The sequence below is a fragment of the Sus scrofa genome, chromosome 11, assembly GCF_054392235.1.
Source record: "Sus scrofa isolate SSC_HxYL_T2T_F1_AM1 chromosome 11, Sscrofa_HxYL_maternal_Yorkshire_Landrace_v2.0, whole genome shotgun sequence".
In the NCBI taxonomy this organism is placed as follows: domain Eukaryota; kingdom Metazoa; phylum Chordata; class Mammalia; order Artiodactyla; family Suidae; genus Sus; species Sus scrofa.
In genome coordinates this window covers 67432302-67449870 of record NC_139393.1, presented here as the reverse complement: position 1 = coordinate 67449870, position 17569 = coordinate 67432302, and the positions used below count along the sequence as shown (strand labels likewise).

Genomic DNA, 17569 nt, shown 5'->3' with positions numbered 1-17569 from the left:
CCTGTAGAGATATCAGACATATTTCATAAGATTTATTACTAGATACTTGATATTTTGCTATTATCAGTGGTATTAAAATCATTATTGTTTTCTAACAGCTGCTACACCAAACACAAAAATTAATTCATGGTGGGTAGAGACATAAGGGTAAAAGGAAAAACTAAAAAGCTTTCAGAAGATAATACAGGATAATATAGGATAATTTCCAGGTAACAAAGGGTTTCTTAAACAAAATATAAAAATACCATAGAGAAAAAATCAAATTTGTTTATATTAAAATTAACTTTTGAATATAAAAAGCACCATAAAAATCATGAAATAATGAAAAGACAATATCAAATGCAACACATGAAGCCACTTTCTGTGCTGATATGTGGAAGGGAATAGAACCTGTCCATGTTGGCAGACACCCCAGGGGACCCGGTGGGGGGGGTTAGGGGAGGGGGTGGGTGATCTTCATAGCTGCCAACTGAACTGTTACAGAACCAAGCTTGTTATCTGCATACATAAAGGTATTCCCATGAAAATGTAGCACTGTTGAGTAACTAAATATGAAATGTTAAATAAATAATAATATTACATTTGATAAAAGGAGAATATTCAAAGAGAGACTACTAATTAAGCTGATAGTGGGAGGGCGAGTAAGTGTAACTAAGGATGAAGAAGGGCAAACAAGGCTCAGGAGGCACAGGGAATGCGATATGTTTAGGCAGCAAGAGCTAGGAGGTCAAGGGTTATGGCCGTAAGACGTTTGGGAAAGAGAGTTCAAGGAAAAGAGTGCACTGGGAGGTGTCACAATGAACTTTTAAGCTTAATTTGAATTTTAAGTTGTTCGCTAGCATTACCGATTCATAATATAGTCACCCCAAAGCTTATTAAGATTACATGAGAGATAAAAATCCAGTAATCCTTTTCAAACTAACCACAACGTACCAAATTTACACACAATTTACTTTAAAAGACATACACCAGAATCACATAATCATATATGTATGTATAATGGGAATGGGTGACTCCTATTAGTGTCATTTATCATAAACAAAGCGTGACTGAGATCCTCCTTAGAAGACTGTAGGGCAGATGAGGCTGGATAGGTTGGTTGGGGCTTGATTTTGGAAATCTCTAAATTTACATGTAAAGTAAAGCATTTGAGCTGCCTGGAGAGTCATTTCCAGTCAGATCTATGGTGCCAGAGGACATCAGGCAGCAACCTGCAGGCAAGAGATTGGAGCCTAGAAAACTCCTTACGAGGAGGGTGACTGGAATTCAGGTCATGTCAGTGGGGATGGGTGAAGATGGATTAATGAGTCACTGCAGAGGTAGAGCAACAAGATGTGGCCGCCAAAAGTAAGTGGGAAATGGGGAAGAGGGAAGAATAACAAAAGGATTCCCGGGGGCTGCCTAATTGGTAGGATGATGGTTTTATTAAATACGGTAGAGCTCACGGAGTTGAATCATGCACCTGGGGGAAATAATGAATTCGATTTTGAGCAGTTTTGCATTTGAGGTATTCCTGGGACATCTGCGTGGACAGGCCTAATGATAATAATTATAGCAGATACAACATTTCCCAAGTACTTGTTGCCAGGCACTGAGCTATATGCATTTTTCTCAATTTAAGGATGATGAAAGTGAGGCTTATTGAAGATAAGTAATTCGACCTGTGGGTGGTGGCTGGGAGTTGAACACAGTCTGACTCTAAAGCCTGTATTACTTTCTTAGCCACTGCACCACACAGCCTCTGGGGCTAAGAAGGGATGTCAGGGAGAGAGATGGCGATTTGAGAGCTATTAGTTCCTAAGTGATCCCTGCGGTTGTGCAAGAAGATGAGCTTTCCTAGGGAGAGATTATAGAGGGAGAATGCTGGCAGAACACAGCTCGACAAGTTAGGCAGAAGAAAATGATTATAGACATTTAATGTCATGCAATGTTGTAAGACTGCTTTACATTGATTTCCTGTTGCAGCAAATGGCTTTCCAAGTGTCGCGATGCCCCTTTGCTCAGTGCAGTTCATCTCTCATTTGTTCTTTGAGGATGAAGCCAATTTAATAGTATGGAGGACTAATTCTTTTCTTGAGAAATTAAGATGAAAAAGCACCCTTCTTCACTGCCTTCTGATGGCAGGTTCAAATGGAAGGACTGGGGTTAGATGACCTGTCTCTCTTTCCTTGGAAGACTATGATTATTTTGCTGCTTTAGTTCACTTGGTAAAGTAGATTTATTCACTATTGATCAGGGGAATAGGCTGGGAAAGAAAAACTATAGGAATTTATAACAGAAAAGAAGTAAAACGCCCAGCTTTTGGATGTTACACCACAGGCTAATTTAGAATGATTATCTTTAGTGCAATATCAAGAAATAAAATTGCTCCATTGTTTCATAATGCCTTTCAGCCTATTTTTCAAATTTCTTTTAAAAAATAATTTTCCAGTCATAGTGGAAGTGATGACAGATTTTAACAGATCCAGAAGTCTCTGATACACGTTGACACTATGCTTAATTTCTGATACATTCCCTGATATAAATAATCTGCCATCAGACATTAATTTTTTAGACGGTCAAGAATATTTTTGGTCCTTCAGAATAAAAAAAAACCCTCACTAAAATGATAATAACTCTGAAAGGGGAAATACTTTAAGTTTGAGCTCCTCAGCTTTGATTACATGGCAGAGTTACTACCTCAGGGGCTTTAAACAACAGCAGTGTCAGGACTTCACTCCCAGAAGATAGAGATTTAATTGGATAGGAGGGGTGGAATCTGAGCACTGTTTTGGTTTGTTTGTTTGTTTGTTTGGGGCTTAAAATAAAAATTTATTGTCTCACAATAAATTTATTTTTAGTTATTCCAGATGCCAGAAGTAAGGTGTCAGCAGGGCTGTGCTGCCCCTGATGGCTCTGAGGGAGGCCCTGTCCTTATCTCTTCTACCTTTGTTGGCTAAAGGTGTTCCCTGGCTTGACCCTACGTAACTCCAGTCTCTTCCTTTGTGTGTGCCTGGCCTTTTCCTCCATGTGTTTGATCTCCCTCTGCCTTTCTCTTAAAAAGACACCTGCCTTTGGACTTAGGGCCCACCTGGATAATCCAAAAAGGTCTCTTTTCAAGATCTTTAATATCCACAGAGACCTTTTTTTCCCCCAAGTAAGTTTACAGGTACTATGAACTGAATCCTGTTTCCCTCACCGACCCCCTCCCCCACCAAATTCGCATCTGAAGCCTTCACCTCCAACATGATGGCATCTGGAAGTGGGGCCTTTAGGGCATGATTAATCTTAGATAAGATCACGAGAGTGGAGTCCCCACAATGGGACCCTTGTAAGCTGAGACCCTAGAGAGGTTGCCTCTCGATCTCTACCAGGTGAAGATACAGCTAGAAGGCAGCCAACTACAAACCAGAAAGAGGGTTCTGATCAGGACCTGAGTCCAGTGGCACCTTTTCTAAAGACTGCAAATGTCTGTTGTCTAAGCCACCAGGTCTGTGTTGATTTGTTATGGCAGCCCGAGCTGACACAGACAACAGCTTGCTGGAGTTGGACATAGACTAATCTTTTGGGGCCCACTCTTCAATCCACGGCAACTGGTGTCACCTGAAGCTCTTTGGTTACATTTTGGTTACATTTTTATTTCCCAGGCCAGGATTAAATAATAGAAAAAAAACAACAAAAAACCACTTCAGCAGATTCTTTTCCTTTTCCCTCCACCATGAATTTTTGAACATGAGTATTTTTTAAACTCCCCATGGAATTCTAATTCATAGCTAAGCTAACACCATGACTGGATAGTCAAATCAGATTCTCATACATCAGAGATTCTACACAGCATTAAGTTTTACTAAATAATTTCAATCAAATAAGCCATCAAGAGGCTCAGATGGAGCAAAGAGTACTTAAGAATGACTCCCATGTCTTGTCTTCCCTTGATGGACATGCTCTCTTTACTCAGAATAATAGATTGAGACTTGCATGTAAGAGTTATAGGAATCACCTCCCATGGTGAGGTATTCAAATTATCTAGCAGATATATTTTAGATGTGATAAAGCACATGTAGCATTATTCATGGCTTATGGATGCTAGTTCCCTTTTACTATAAGTAGCTACTAAGGGCATTTCAAAGGAAAAAGTTTTTTCTCCTATTAAAAGCACTATTGGTCTATTTATCTGGAAGTCCATTTGACATAGGATTAAACAATGTCAATGTCATCTGCTTTCTCTTCATCCCCCTCAGGAGCCCCTTTCCTTGCTCATCCTACTCTCTTTCCCCATGGGTCAGAGGTTAGCTGCTTTAATTCTTTGCTTCCAGCAACCAAGGTTGAGATCCAATGACTTAGTGGGAATTGATAGCTTGCTGGAGAGTTGCTAGATACCAGCAGAAATGGAGGCAGATAAAATGATACCAGAGAAACACTGCCTCTATCAGTCTTGTTTAGGGCTGTCCTTCAGGTATCAAACATTCATTGACCACCCATTTATGCGAGACGCTGGGGGTGTTAGAGTAGAAAATGATAGACACCGTCCCTAATAAGTAGACAGACAACAAATAAATAAGCAAACATATAGGAAAATTAACTCTGATAGGAACTATGGAGAGATTAAGAGGGCAACGGAGGGAACTAACTGGAGGAATTCTTACGTGGTGTAGTCAGAGGAGGTCTCTCTGGGGGGTGTTACTTGAGCTGAGAACTGAAGCATGAGAACGAGCTTGTTACCTGAAGGGCAGAGAGCAGTGCCTTCTGGGAAGAGAAGGGTAAGGGATTTTTTAGCAACAGGAACAAGGCCAGGGTGGCTGGAACATGGTGGCCAATGTAGGAGAGAAGCGATGAGATGGGGCTGGAGTCGAGCAGCCAGACCATACACCACGAACTTGTCTGCCAGGGTTCTAGGTTTCTATTTTGTTCTCAATGCAGGGGGAAGCTGATGAGGGTTCTGAGAGGTATTTAAGTGGGTGAAGTCAAGCAGTTCCTGTTCTGCTTTTCTTTCATGGGCCCAAATTAAAGGTGCTTATCCTTTGACAGAGGGCACTTATCAGATGTGATCTGGGAGAATACCAAAAGTTCCTTAACCAATGGCTGTGTCTTCTGCCAAGGGTTCTGCTGACCAGAGACACGGTGATTCTTTCATGGGAAATGTCTAATGCTGTTCCAGCTGTGGTGGGGCAGAATTTCACATGGCAATTTGCAAAAGTGGATAGATAACAGTGATAAAAAGGATTGGTGTTAGTGCTGGATTAGGATTATCTACAAGAACTCTGAAAATGGGAAAATACTTTGACCTGTCTCTTGTAACATTGAAAATAATATTAAAGTTGACTATTCGAAGAAATAAAATGCATACAGGTATTGCAAAATATCTATTCTTTCGTACTTCATGCAATACATTGGTTAAATTCTTTATTGTAGTAGAGGCAAAAAAAAAAAAAAAAAAAAAGGACACAGTAGACAAGCCAAAATAATTTACATAAAACACAATGGAAAGTGGCTGAGAAGAGGACAATTTTGGAAAATGATCTCTCCAGGAATGCTGCCAAGGTAAGTGGCAGTAGATATTGATTATATAGACCTGTCATGGATTGGTTTAACCAGTCATTCTGAAAATTGAATTGGATTTTTCTTCCTGAAATGATGTTTTTGAAGATGTGCCAAATGCAATTTCTCTTCCCACCCATTCTGGTTTGTGTCCGCTTTTCAGACTTAATAGTGCTCAGACACTTATAATGTTGGTCACAGGAAAGTCTTTCCATATGCCTATAGCAAACTGATTACGTTACATCATTTTATATGACAATTTCCCTCACTTAAAAAATATTATATATTCTGCAATAGTGAATGTACAAGATGCAATGCAGTGTGGGAATACGTAAAGCACAGAAGAGAAGGAAAAGCAACAAAGCATGAAAGCTGCATAAATAAGGTGACTATATAATTTATCCTCCAAACCTGGAAAATTCTGAGAGTAAAAAGGGATCCTACAATTACACCTGTACAACAGGCTGAAACCAGAGATGCTCTGGGCAAACTGGCTTGTATGTTTACCTTATGAATTAGAAAACATTAAGAGAATCCGAGTGAAAGCAAAATGTTGTAACAGGTAGGTATTCACTTAAGGGAGAAGGGTCAGAAGGAGGCTTCAGAAAAGTATATATGAAATGGTGAATTGTGCAATGGGGCACATGGAAATTTGAAAGTCAATAAGAAAGCCTGGCAGAAACACCTTCCTCAGTAAAATTTTAGCCAGCATCATAATGAAGAGTAAGAAGTCAAGTCCACACTTCAGCTCTACACAGAAATCCCAAATATGGGAGTAAAAGATGAATGGGACATAAATGTTGTCCAGTGAGGTGGGAGAAGGCAAACGCTGTAAATAACTATACCAAGAGGTAAGTGGCTACTATGAAACATATAGATACATGCTGGGATGCTTCAGGAGGCTTTATGAACGGCATGTTATTTAAGGCCGGCCTGGAAAGATGGCTAGGTTCAGGGGGAAAAAGCAGATGATAATAAAGAATATCACAAGCATAGAGAATGTCAAGATGCAAGGTGTACACAGGTAATCATTTGGTTCAAATATAGTACATGAATGGGAGTTTCAGGAAAAGGTAAGTTTTGAAAGACAGATTGTCATTAAGTCAGAGAATGGCACTGAGATTCAACATGTGCCCCTTGCTAATTGATGAATGTCTCACTAAAAGTTAGACCTGACAAGTTATGCATTTCAATAGAATCTAAAAATTGAAGATCTTGACAGCAACGAAGGGGTTCAGAATGCAAAATTCTTACCATCAGTTTTACTAAATTAATTTTCTTCCACTTATTGTGAGCCTGCTATTTAACTAGAAGTTAGTTAAGGTTGTCCTGTCATATGAGATATAAATAAGATGGGCTCAAGTCTCTTGTCACACTTCCCACAGAAATGCTGGGCCCCTCAAAGTCCCTGCTTGGAGTCCTTGTTGTGTCCTGGCTTTCTCTCTCCCCCAGCCTGTTGGCCCTCTCAGCTCTGCAGTGGTTCAGAGAGGGCGCTTAGCCTCTTTTCCTCTGTCCATTAAAGTTTCCACAAAGCATCTTGGTTTGGAATCTGCTGAAAGCAGAGTCGTGGATGGGTAAGGCCCTGGGAGTCTATTGGGAAGGTGTTCCCAGGCAGGAAGAGCAAGGGAAGTGAGGTGGTGTAGGGCACAGAGGGAGGAAAGGCTGTGGGAGGTGTGCCACTGGTGTTGCTGTTGTTAGCAGTGAGGGCTGCATCCCTCAGAAGCCCCCCTGAGAACCATGCCCCTAGATGCCTCCCTCCCGGGGCAGGAAGCTGGGCAGCTCTTTGCCCTTTCCTGCCCCTAATGGCTGAAGGCTGGCATGGCCAGGCACACTTAATCACACGACACATTTCCAGGACTGGACTGAGTTTGGATGAATGACTCCTGAAGTACAAGAGAAGGCTCTGGGACAGGATGTCCAAAGAAAGGGGTACATACATACAGGGGGGACACTGATCTGTATGTCTAGGCTCGCTCAGAACTGTCCACCGCAGATGTGCTTGAAATTGGAAGTCGGCTGAAGGAGCATGGCAAAATCAACTGGCAGGTGTCCACCGTGTGCTGTAACAACGTCATCTCCACTTTGGACAAGGCTTATATTGCAGGAAATTTAGGATATCAACTTAAAATTGGATATTAGACATCATTATTTCTGTGAGGCTTCTTACCATACCAAATTTCTTATGGGACATCTTATTTTATAGGCTCTAAACACTTTAAAAATTGCCCTTTCCAATCTGCTGCTTCGTCCCTTAACTTTCACACCTCATGTTTCTCCCTCTTTGTGGTACCCTCCACTGGGGCTTTCTTATGAAGTTAAATGCCCTGATAATATCAGCCAGAACAATCTCACTTCCTCTAACTAGACTCTGGACGGGCACTTGCATACTCTCAACTGTATTTACGTTCTTGCTGAAGACACGGTCATCCACTCCTGGTGTCACCCAGACACATCAGAGAACTAGCGAAGATTTTGAAAAGGTTAGTCCTTTCCTATCCCATTCCCTCTTAGCCACAGGAAGGTTGAATGGAGAGGTTTAAAAATGCATTTTCCCTTTAATATGAATGATACCTCCCTCTAGTAGCCTGACAACTTCCTAATGGCAGAGGGCCAAGAGGCACTTTCGATTCTAAATAGTTTCTTTTCCCCTGAAGCTTAGACGAGTTAAGTAACTTCCAGCTCACACAGATAATGAGTGGATTCAGATCCATTTTTGTTTCTTTAACATCAAAGCCTATACCAAATATATAATCATCACATCATATTGCCTTCCTAAAAATAATATCATGTTTCTTTTTAAAGGATCTTTTTCTCTTAGCTAGGATTGATTGGCAAGCTCTTAACTGAAGACAGAAAATTATAATTCTTGAATAATTCTAGTCTAGATAATTATCAAATTTAATACTTTGGGACTGAGGAAAATTTTGCTTTTCCCGGTTAGTCAGTTGCTTTTACATCACTCCTGTATTGACTCCAGCAGTATTTCATTTTGTAATAAATTTAAGCAAATGGGATAAAGAGAAAATTCAGTAAGATTCCTAAACTACAAAGGAATCTGATCAAGGGTCTGTGCATTTAGGTCACAGATGCTCAGTGTCCAAAATAACATGGAAAGAAAGGATGAACAGTAAGTGCAGGGCTTTAGCGTAACTTGTATGGAACTTCTTGGGATTAAAAAACCAGGCTAAGGCTTTTCTAAGTCTCCTCCCCCAATTGATTTTACATATTAAACCTCACAATTATGTGTATATGCACACACATATTTATATATCTACACATAAAAGCAGTGATATATTGACTGAGTTTAAATTTCTTTGGAAATATTTTCTGTTATCAAAAAACAGTTTCCAGTACAAAAAAAAAATACACAGTTTTAAACTACTATGATTAAGAATTTCAGATTTGTCTTTCTTGTTTCATCCTATAGCAGCCATGTGTTTATTAAAAACCTTTAAAAAGTATTGGTTATATACATCTAGCTGTTAATATGAAGCTTAATACCTTTCAGCTGCATTTGTCCATATAACTTGTACCTTTGAACTATTAGTGTATTTAACTAGTAAATCTACCGCTATAAATGTGTGCCTTTCCATCCGTGTGTGTGCGTGTGTGTGTGTGTGTGTGTGTGTGTGTGTGTGTGATGCCTGAGAGAATTCTTTACAATGCCCTAAACTAGTTTTGAAATTAAGTCTCAGAGGGAAAAACACTTGCTTTTAGAGATTAACTATTTCTGGGCTTTGACATTCTGAAGTCAACTTTTATTTTCTCCAAAGCAAAGTAATTGTGTTGATATTGAGCTGTCAATGGGAAAAAATAGGTTTGGTCTTCTACAAATACAGTTTAATGACTGCCATTCCTGTCATTATAGGGACAATAATGCACTTAGTTTTTCCTCCCAAAAGGTTAAAGACACTGTTACATTATCACAAGCAGCACTTTCAAAATTGCACAAAATGATACATGTTCTTTTGAAGGCATTTTATCAATGACTATCGATTCAACCCAGAAACCAGATTTAATAATGACTGCTTTACTAAGTATCTGTCACAGTAAAGGCCCTGAACCAGCAATCTTCAAATGAGTAGGCTGAATCTGCATTGACTCCTCTTCCTAAGACCACCCCTTAAGAGATTTAACTTATCAAAATGTTTATTTAAACTGGCGAAAGATAAATTGTGGTAATTTTGTTACAATATTTCTAACATCCATTATTGGCATTTGTACCATTATGAGGAAGAATATTATCTTAATGAGCCTTTCATGCTGGAATGTGCATTATTGATGTTTAGAAAAACGTATGCATTTGATTTTTGAAGTATGGAATTAAGAAATTGATTTAGTAGTGTAAAAAGATTGAAAAATATAGAGTAAATATACAGTCTCTGATATTTTTGTGTATTTTTATCTTTAATACTATATTTTATATTAATTATATAATTTTTTATTCACTGATATTTTCCATGCTAAACTTTTATTTCAGGAAAAAATTCCAAAATGGTAAAGTAAGTAAAAATTATTGAGTATAAATTTACTAAGTCCTGTTTTTTGTTTTTTTGGTTTAGTGAGTGAATTACATATTTTTGCACAATTCTAACTATTTACAATATAAGTTTAGGCTTTCCTGCTCTGGAAAAGGGTTAGTAACCGAATAAATGAGGTTTAAAGTGGAATTGTGTTAAGAACTATAAAGAATCTCAGATTTTTCACGTTACTTGCAAGTAAATAAGTTGACCCACTGCAGTTTCATGGATACTGGTAAAAGCCACAAGACTCGTGTGACAGAGGCAAAGGACTTTATTACTCCCGCAAAGCAGTAGACAGCATATCAGCATTTGCTCCATTTCTCTAAGTCTTGAATCCTACAAGGTGACACAAAGAGGCACAGGTATTATCTGTACACTTAGCGGGTTGTGGTATAAGAGAGGATCCCTGAGCTCTTACACTTTTTTCTTATTTGTTACACATCATCTCCTGAGCAGCTACTGATAGTTTTAATTTTTTTTTTTTTTGTCTTTTTGCCATTTCTTGGGCCGCTCCCACAGCATATGGAGGTTCCCAGGCTAGGGGTCGAATTTGAGCTGTAGCCACTGGCCTATGCCACAGCCACTGCAATGTGGGATCCGAGCCGCGTCTGCAACCTACACCACAGCTCGGCAACATCGGATCCTTAATCCGCTGAGCAAGGCCAGGGATCGAACCTGCAACCTCATGGTTCCTAGTCAGATTCGTTAACCACTGCGCCACAGTGGGAACTCCTGATAGTTTTTAAATTTAACAAAGACTTGTTGCTAATCTGCAATGTAGTATTTCCTAGGCCCTGGAGATAAGATCACTGAAGCTTACTTTAAGTCATCAAGATGCAAAGACCCCACAGTCTGGAGAGGGTGTGTCATCATCCTTCTCTTCATCCTCATCATTGTCATGATAACTGTTTCCCTCAGGAGAGATGCTGCATGATGTACTTTACACACATGAACTCACTGAACCATCAGTGTAACCTGTAAAGTAGGCACAATTAGCTCTACCTAAAAGGAAGAAACTGAAGTTCAGAAGATTAAATGTTTTGTTTTTGTTTTTTTCCTTTTATTTTTTTTTCTACTGTACAGCATGGGGACCCAGTTACATATACATGTATACATTCTTTTTTCTCACATTATCATGCTCCATCATAAATGACTAGACATAGTTCTCAGTGCTACACAGCAGGATCTCATTGCTAATCAATTCCGAAGGCAAGAGTCTGCAACTATTAACCCCAAGCTCCCAGTCCATCCCACTCCCTCCCCATCTCCCTGGAACTAGAGACTCTCATACTGAGTGAAGTAAGTCAGAAAAAGACAAATACTATATGATATCACTTATATCTGGAATCTAATATACAGCACAAATGAACCTTTCCACAGAAAAGAAAATCATGAACTTGGAAAATGTTTTGATTAAGGTTACACTGCTAATAAATTCATAAGTCATATATCTGGAATCCTAACTGATAAACCCTTTTGCCATTTTCTTACATGCCTTCTCCTAGAACACATTTCAGGGTCCCATAGGAAACACAACAGGAGCACAGGAAACCGAGGAAGGGGGGCTGAGGGTATCTATGGTCCTGCCTGTAGTTCTGAAGAGTTTAGGTTCTGCTTCATAGCGAAAGAATCAATTGGCTGAATTGTGAAGAATGTCTGTGACTTTATCAAGTAGACAAGGAGTGGGGAAAAGAATATTTCAGTTATTTGCACAGTTAACAAAGGAGAACACAGCACTGGAGGAATATTGCAAAGGCACAAATAACATGATACAGACCCTGTTTTATGTGAAGTGTGTGTGTGTGTGTGTGTGTGTGTGTGTGTGTGTGTGTAGCAGGATGCCTTAATATGAAACACGGTGTGTGATTTATCAATATAAAATTTTCCTGAGGTTTCAAAAAATCAGTTCTTTAGAAAGACATTTAATTGGACAATCTTTTGCTTTCAAAAGATATACTGTTGGTGCCATAATCAGATCTCATAATAATAATACTACATTATTTTATTAAAATTCTTCTGATACAACACAGAAATTATTTAAATTATTTACTAGAACAGTTTTCAAAATTGATGCCTTGAACCCAAAAGATAACATTGATGATTGGATTTTTTTAGGGGTCTACTTTTAATTTTGGTTTGGAGTCTATTTCTTAAACTTAGGGAGCGCTGTTGCCCAATGAACCAGAGTTATGGTTTTCAAACGAGTTTCTATGCATTCCTTCCATTCTCTGTGCTGACAATTATTATAGGTTTATTTCTTAAAAAATAAAGATTCAAAAATTAAAAAAACTGAAAAATTTCCTAAATAAAATCTTTCTTTCTTTTATTTTTTCTTTCTTTCTTAGCTTTTAAGGGCTGCACCTAGCAGCATATGAAAGTTCCCAGGCTAGCGGTTGAATAGGAGCTACCGCTGCTGGCCTACACCTCAGCCACAACAACATGGGATCCTTAACCCACTGAGCGAGGCCAGGGCCTGAACCCGCATCCTCATGGATACCAACTGGATTTGCTTCCACCGAGCCACAATGGGAATTCCACCTCTTTCATTTTCATACACAATTTAAGTCTCTTCAGAACAATGGCTGGATACTTAATCTCCAAGTGCTTAAATCTTTTGACATAAGCATTGTGGCTGTTTTGTTAGATGTTCTGTATATGTACTTCCTTTTTATACCTGAAATAGAGGCCACTACTTGTCTAGTACAGTCAGTGTCATTGTCAAGGCAACAGTTTCTCCCACGGTCCGTACTGGAATACCAAAAAGGGAATGAATGACATAATCTAGATGTTGAATTTCATGTGAAGAAAAAAAAAAAAACCTCTTTTACTCTTTTACTCTAAAAATGCATCATCATCTAGAACATCAGAGATCATCAGGAATACTGTTTAATTTAGAAATCGTTGTGTGGAGGAGAAGAGAAACTAAAATATTTTTCAGTTGATCCGTTAGGCATTTAATACGTATCTCCCCCCCCCCCTTATAGAACAGTAGGCTGGTTATTTTCTAATGCAATCATTGTGATAATTGTAAAGCTGAGTTGTGTAACAGACATGTAACACATCTAGTGTAGTTCTCTTTAACATTCCTAGGGATTTCAGAAAAAACCATCATTTTAACTTTGTTTTGATATTGAAAAAATATTAATTTGCTAGTAGCATAAAGAAATGGAGTCATCGCTTGACTTTAGAGAAACACACGTGATGAGCTGTTCCACACCAGAAGACGCAGAAATTCAGAGTTCAAAGTAGGAGGCTCTACTTCAACTCACAGCAAACTGGCTGAACTACTATAATCATTCTTAAATGTATCCTTGAGGTTTTAAATAAGATTTCACAACTTAATTTTGTAAATTGTCCAAGAGTTTTATTAAGGATAAAATATGGTAATTTCCCTGTACTGTAACCCAGACCTGCTTTTCTGATGAATGTTTATGAGCTGTGGTCCTTAGTTCAGATACCAGTGTGAAGATGCTATGACTCTCACACTCCATTATTGCCCTGCTAGCAAAGCATTTTCCATTGGTCTGTCTGTAATTTCAGTATTGCTAACTTTATTCCATTTAAATTATTTCACCAATTCATGTTTCTTGATTTATTTTCTTTTAATTTTTTCTGATATAGATGTATTGAATTTCTATTTAAATTTTAACTTAACATTCTGATTGGCAGTAGTAAAACATATGTAAGGTGTTTTCCTGTTCTTATATTGGACTTTGAAAATGAAAACCCAAATACTGGGGACCCAGAATTGTCTGCCAAAACTAAATCACTTGTTTGAAAGGTATGAAGAGACCTGTCACTCATAAATATTGTTTATGCTCATGACATTTTTAAGGTGTAGTTTTGAAAATGGTTATTTAAAACTAGAGGCTCCACCTAGAGTAACACATTTTCAGCTTCCTCAATTGTTATTTACTGAATGTCCACTGTGCCAGCGGCCTGTGATTAGTATATTTCACAGCCTATCATGGGAAGATTTGCTGGTCAACTCAAGATTCCTCAGTTTAGAGGATTAAAACTTCCAATGTGGCTTTTGAATTTCTAAGTCCATTTTTATATCTGGGAGGAATTTGTTTGAAGTAACATTGAAATACGCCAATTTTTTTAAAAGGGAATAATGGGCTAGCAAATGATTCCAAATAAATGAGTCAAAATTTTTGTAATTTTGTTAGTATAAGAAGAGTGCAATAAAATGGGAATAAATGCAGAAATATTTAGTTTTAAATATGTGAACTTGTACAACACAGAACCAGTGGTATCTTTGATTTTCAACAGAAGGTATAAATGACTATCAACATCTCCAGGTAGCTTTTAGAAAGGAAGAGCTCCAGTCTTGAAAGTGTGTCTTGCTCAGGAATGTACCATGGTTCAGATCCACTGCTCTGCAGCATATAATGTGTCTGTGAGACAATAAGACATTTGCAGAAGTGGGATAAGTAAGAAAAATGTTATCTTTAGTCGATGCAAAAATCTAGGTGAGAATGTGAATCATGGGTAGAATAAAGTAAATTTTTTTTTTTCTCTAGGGAAATTGAAAATAGGAGTTATTGTAGCCATTTGAAACCATAAGGTTTAGCTTTGGCACAAAAGAGAGAGCATACCTCTGATCCCTCCAAATACGGGTGGAATTAGGCAACTCATGAGGCATTTCTCACTACACATTTTCACGGTCCTTAATTCCAGAATTTCCTTCCTGATGCTCTACCTTCCTATCCCTGCAACATGACCATGTTTTTAAACAAAGATATCAAAGTAAACCACTTCCCTCTGAGTTTCTGAAATTCCGTATCTGTTCTCTATGCTTCCTCTTTGCTTAGGTTTGAACTAAGAATGAGCCCCAGACTGAGATGACTTCTAAAAGAGAAACGAAGACCAAGAAAGGCTACGGTTGGGCATGGAGGATGCAGGAAACAGGAAGGGAAATAGGATAGCACATTTTATCTGGTAACCTTTCTCACCATCTCCTTCTGGTTTTATTGCTAGTCATCAGCTGAAAGTCTGCAGATGAGCTTCCACGGAAGCACAACTGAGGCAAGTCTTTGGGAGGGTGTGGGAGTAGTAAGAGGGGCTGTGTGGATGTGAATACATACTGACAGCCAAGAAAAAGGAGAGAAGAATGGAAAAAAAAATAAAAGAGGGAGAAAGACATTGCCTTTGAATAATCTGTTTTCAATCACTCTAAGTTTTTGTAGAAAAATGTCATGGGTATTCTGGAAAAAGGAAATCAAACTTATAGTTTCACAGCTTGTGACAAGAACAAGCAGATTAAAGAGTAAATCTGGAATGACTTGGGGAAAGGGAAAGGGCCTATTTGACAAATACCCTTCTTCTTCTTCTTTTTTTCTTTTTATGGCTGCATGTGCAGCCATATGGAAGTTCCCAGGCGAGGGGTCAAATTGGAGCCGCAACTGCAGGCCTATGCCACAGCTACTGCAATGCTAGATCGGAGCCACATCTGTGACCTACACTGCAGCTTGTAGCAATGTTGGATCCTTAACCCCCTGTGCCCGACCAGGGATCAAACCCGCATCCTCATGGATACTAGCTGGGTTCTTAACCTGCTGAGCCGCAACAGGGATGCCACAAATACCCTTTTTCAGTGAGACTTGGGGAGAGAGCTGAGACTTTCATTTGTACAGACTGCATATGTGAAAACAAAGGAAAATAACATTTGAAGTTAGCTTATCCCTGGTCCTACATCATAAAATGAGTTATAGATCAAGACCAAAGCTTTGCTTAGGTTTAATGTAAACTGTGTTTGCCAGAAGCAAGCCTTCGCATGTCATTTCTGCATTTTGATTAAATTCATGTCAGGAGATTACGAATATCTCTTGAATCTAAAGACCCTTTCTCGGTCGGCAAGATTTACTAGTTCTGAGGGCAACATAACAGGAGACAAGTTGGTAATGCTATTGATGGCAGTCGGTGTGTGCTGGGGAAATAAACATCAATCTACTAAGTAAGATGACAGCGTGAGGTACCAGAAGACTGTAACAATAGTCTTAACAATAAGAAAATGCAATTTCCCCTGCTGTGTGTTATGCCTAGTTTTATATGACTACTGCATTATACAAATTAATATTTAATGCGGTTTGACATCATGCTTGTCAAACAGTAGTACAGGATATAAACCATCGCAAAATCACACATTTTCCATGTTTGAGAGAGGGTAATAGACGTTTTTTTTTTCTGTTTTTCATCATAGCTGGTTCGAGCCCGGAGTTGTCTCATGGACAAGGAGTCCCGTTTTGCAACTAATATTGTTAATCTAAATCACACTGACCCAGTGAAAGTGAAAGGAAAGCAAATTTTGTTTTCAAGTGTTCTGAGAAATAACATCGTGGATTATTGGAGAGTATTCTGTATATGAAAGGATTGAGATAACACTCAAATGAAAACACTGGCTTCTCTTCCTGTCTCTCATTCAAGTTTACACTGAGGAATATGACTTGCGGGGACGGAGTACAGTAATAGACCCAGAGACTTTCCTGGGCTATCTTCTCTCCTTTGGTATGTTAGCAGCTTGGTCAGGGAAGGTGGGGAGATCAAGGAAGAATTCAGTGAGCCACGTTGATCTAAAGGGGAAAGACACCCACTCAGGATTTCATGGGCAACTACGTCATGATTTACAACAGCCTGTGACTGTATCCTGTTATCCTTAAAAAGTGGATGGGAGCCCCATCTGTTCTCAGGCTCATGGGAGAAACTGAGACATTTTTCCCTGTGTTTCCTGATTTGAAGTCGACCTAGTTATTTTTCTTGCATTGGAGATGGGTTGGTGCTCAGTGAAACTTAGCCGTCATATGTCAGGTGGGCATGGGTACATCACTGACTGTGATAATCTTAGGCAAAATAATGAAGCCAACAAAATCTGTCATCATGCTCCAGCCACTTTTCCTTTCTATCTTCCTTTCCACATTTTCAGCCTCAGTGTCAATTTCAATTCTCAGCCCTCATGCAGACCTTAACTGACTGGTTTTTCCTTTGGAAGTGAACCTCTAGCACTTTAATTCTTTACCATTAAAATATACCACCCCTTGATATTCTTCCTTCTACTAAATACTAAAGGGATGTTATTGTGGGGATTTTTAATCTAATGCGCTGTAGTTTACAAGATATTTGCCATAATTAACAAGGCTTCTAGTATCTCCAGTCACTAAGTATTGGTGAGGAAATATTTTTGTCAGAAAAGGCCTTCCAAGTAGCCTCATGATGACCGTACATGAAAGAGATGCTGTAATTACAGCCAATGAGGGATTTCACCTCTGGATGCAGCAACTCCATTCTCCAAATTTCTTGGGCTGAAATACCTGGAATTGTCCTTGACTCCTCTCTTTCCCTCACACGCCACATCAAATCATTAGCAAATCTTATAATTCCTAACTTCATCCTAAATCTGCTGATTATAACCATCTCCAGTGTCTTTTTTCACCTGCCTCTTGTTTTAGACTCTTGAGCCAGTGATTCCCAGTATAGTATCTTCCCCTAGAAGCATTTTCAAAACCTATGGAGCTGTGTTCATTAGTTAG

At 38.9% G+C, this 17569-nt stretch overlaps 1 long non-coding RNA gene across 1 annotated transcript in view; it reads left to right on the top strand.

The window, feature by feature from the left end:
- Positions 1 to 17081, top strand: part of LOC102165694 (uncharacterized) — a 134763-nt gene extending 117682 nt beyond the window's left edge. The window contains exons 14-15 of the long non-coding RNA XR_014820108.1: positions 14858 to 14984; positions 16246 to 17081. This is a non-coding gene — a long non-coding RNA (uncharacterized LOC102165694). The remainder of the gene's footprint in view (positions 1 to 14857; positions 14985 to 16245) is intronic.
- Positions 17082 to 17569: the final 488 nt, after the last annotated feature.